Source organism: Eleutherodactylus coqui, chromosome 6, assembly GCF_035609145.1.
Source record: "Eleutherodactylus coqui strain aEleCoq1 chromosome 6, aEleCoq1.hap1, whole genome shotgun sequence".
Taxonomy (NCBI): Eukaryota; Metazoa; Chordata; class Amphibia; order Anura; family Eleutherodactylidae; genus Eleutherodactylus; species Eleutherodactylus coqui.
Genome location: NC_089842.1, coordinates 85581061 through 85584968, shown reverse-complemented (window position 1 = coordinate 85584968; position 3908 = coordinate 85581061).

The following is a 3908-nucleotide window of genomic DNA, read 5'->3' as shown; positions in this document are numbered from 1 at the left end:
TGCACTTTTCACCCTGAGGACGTAAGTTTGGAAACAATTGCGAGAGCTCCCCCCGTTGTGGTAGGGGGGTGCTCATTACCTTTACTTCTATGTTAATTTCACTGCAGTAGAATGCTATGTGCAGAATATGGACTGCACTACATAGTCCCATAGAGATGGATGCAACCAATGCACTCCCAGATCCTCTCCAATTTGTTCGCCAATGTTTGATCTGAACACAAAACCGCCAACATCACAAGGCAATGGTGCCAGCTCCTAATGACTAGAGATTGGTGCAGGCAACAAATTGGAACCTTCAATTGGACACATGAGAGGTTAATGTTAAGAGTACCTTTAATGATGATGATGGTCGTCAGGTTACCTGGCGGAAGTCTAAAAGTGAGAAAGCAGATGGTCCAGATGCCCCAGCAACTATATGATGCCAGAGGTGGATGGCTCCAGCAAAAGGGCTTTCCCAATAGAGGTTAATAGAGTGTTACAGCATTGGTTTTAGACTTCTGCCAGGAGCGGTGATCAGCTTCATCATTGTAAATACCCTATAACAATTTCCAGCTATTCACATACACTGATCTTTCTCATGCAAAAAGCCAGGCTAGTAAGATATGCAATGCACCTCCTTGGTTCCATACATATATATTTGCAGAGGCTTAGGTACAAGAGTGGAGGAAAATTGCTCTATGTAAGGGTTAGATATTGTATTGTAGGCTGATCAGGAACTAAATGACTTCTAGATTTGCGTTCATTCCATGAGTATAGGAATTTAATAGGTAATCTGACAGCTCTAACATTCTGTCCAGACTGCAGGCATGTTATAGAGCCGGAGGATGTATAGTTTATGGGGAAAGATTCAGTAGAACTTGTATTATATTCATGTAAATCTCTGCACTTTCTGTATAGTCCAATGGGCGGAGCCACCAGTGATTGGTAGCTGTGTATGACTCTACATACAGGTAACTGCCAATCACTGATAGGTCCGTCCATTGGACTGTTCAGCTCGGGATGAGCAGAGATAGAAGTGAATATAATACAAGTTATACTGAATCTTTCTCCAATAAACTATATATCAGTCCGCTCAGCTCCTCCGGCTCTATAACATCATGCCTGCAGTTTGTAGAGCATGTTTGAGCTGACAGAGTCCCCTTAGTAAAGAATATGTTACATTCCCTGCTATTGCCCTTACAATGTTTGTCAGGCCTTAGAATCGAGTTGCTCCACAAATGTCCGATTTGTATATAGCCAAAATGGCAGGATCTGGGTGGTGTGCCCAGCCTCTCACATCACTAGTTATCATCCCCACGACAGAGTCCTATTGATGTACATAAGGGGACGAATGTACCCTTTCGTGCCATAAGCCCAAGAATGGTTGTAAGCTTCCAGCATTCCTACAGAGCAGTGGTGTCCAACCGGTTATATGTGAAGTCTGACACTGGGTTCTTCTATATGAGGGGCGTCACCTTCATTTGTCATATGACACCTTAATCATGGCTGCAGCCCCTGCTTTTATGAACGGGCAGTAGTGGGGAATGTGTAATCCCTACAACAACCAGGCTCCCAACAGCTCAAGAGAACCAAAATTAGATAATCAGAGAAGGTCTTGTGGCTACGTTACTGCAATCTGAAGCAGCATATGACAGTATATGAAGTGGTAATCTTTTGTAACGACTTGAAAATGCATGTATAAATAGCAAAAAAATATTATAGTTTTCCAATGCAACAACATTGTAGGCAAATGAGCTTTTGTGTACTGGCTTTCTAAAGTAACCCTTCATTTTCCCTGCTTCCTGGGACAGCCCTAAGTGAAACGGTTCTCCTTTTCCCCTTGGTGTGTTATGAGGCCCATCAAGACACCCCTTAGTGTGTTTCATGTAGCCTCTTTCTTAGGCCCCTTTTAGACGGAATGATTTATCATTAGAACAAGTGAACGATGTCCGGGTTCGCTCGTGGAGCCGGTATATACAGGCAGATAAATCATTCTCTCATTAAACTGTTCATTCACTATACACGACTTAATGATCGGTATTTAAAGAGAACAGGCCAATGAGGATTTTCAAGACTGCATGAAATTAATGCTAGTTTGTTTGCTTATCTTTATCACTTACTTGTTGGCTACGTTCACACTGAACAATTATTGTTCAAATTTGAACGATCTAGCAATTTTTTTTTGAACACTCATTTCATCTAAAACCAAGATAAGCAGCTATTACAGTGATGACTACAGGTGCTTTAGTCATCACTGTAATAGCTGCTTATCTTTGCTCAGGCAGTACATCATAAGTTATTCAATCAATAATCCACTGCCTACTAATGATAACTAAGTTTCACAGCACACTGCAAAGAGAGATACTTTTCTGCACCAGCCCACTTTGCTGACCTCTCGTGGTCAATATGGAAACTGCACTATTTCAGATCTACTGCTAGATGGAAGAGAAAGCCATTTTCCTTTTGTGAAAACCCCATTTAAAAAAATCTGAGACTTTATGCTGATAATGTCCCCTAGGGATTAAACATTGGCACATATAACTAACTAGGTCATAGCTGAAAAGCGAATCTAAGAAGCACAGCTATTAGCAGTTTCCCCTAAGTATATGTGTCATAACCTCAGATACAAATAAAGAGGTTATCAAATGTTCATCGAGGTTCTAATAAAAATTCTACCGGTATGCAGCTTTCAGAACTTTTGCTACAGTATCGCGCTCCGAGACTATATATAAAATGGGTCATTCGTCGCAGCTGTGCAGAAGAGAACAGAAGTGAATGTTGCACTGTTCTATAGTCTAAGGGTAGTTTCACACGGGTGATCACGATATCGCCGCGAAAAATCGCGTCTTTGTTCACGTGATTTTTGAGAGTCAGTGCTGCTTTTTCTCGCAAAAACATTGTTGCCGCTTGCGATCTTAGCGCGAAAGTCAATAGGACTTTCTGTTGAAACGCATTAGACGAAAATCACAACTTCATGCTTTGCGATGTGATGTGATGTGATAAAAAAGGAGGCTGCATAGGGAGGCATGGGAGATTATTTATTTTTAAATTAAACCGTACATCGCAGAAAGATAGAGCATGCCGCAACTTTTTTTTTTCCTCGCAACAACGCTAATGTGACAGAAACCATTGAAAATGATTGGTTTTATAATTCAGAGTTTTTACTCATTCTCGCATTGTGTGATTTAATCGCCTGTATGAAACCACCCTAACTGTGCCATACGTAATGATACACCGCTGCATGAGAAGTCTTCAGTTTGTCAGGTGCTGTAAATTGTGGTCCCCATCACTCTGATTGTGAAGGAAGTTGCATCAGTCAGGCTTCAGCAGTAATGTTGCAGTAATGTTGCAATGAACAACCAAAGGAGCTGGTGACTGGCAGAAGACCATCACAGCCTGTTCCAGAAAAGGAGCCGTGGGGACCACAGCTCCTGTGCTGACCAGGGTGCAAGAGATAGTTATCCACTTAAGGCCTCCTTCACACAGGCGATAAAGTCGCGTTGCTACAAATCGCATGTATGTGAAGCCCATGCTTTCCTATGGGTTCCTTTACATATGCAGCATTCTGACACAAAAACCTCACGGGTCCTGCGATATTTCTGCAACTCCTGAGGTTTTGTAGCCCATGTTTCCCTATGGAGCCTTCCTCTCTGTTGTATCGCATGAAAAACACGAAATGCAAATCACAGCTATTAACCGAGCACTGGCTGTGATTGGCTAAGCCTCAGCCAATCATTGCCAGCGCTTCCAGGAGGCGGGGATTTTTTCAATCCCCGGGCCAGAAGATGAAGAGAACCAGTTTCCGGAACCCGGGAAGAAGCTGCGGCGGCGGCGAGCACTTCTAAGGTGATATATGTTTTTATTTTTTTTTCCTATAGAGCTTATTTTTGGGTAAGGCTTATATTTCAAGCGCCCCCCCCCCCCCCCCC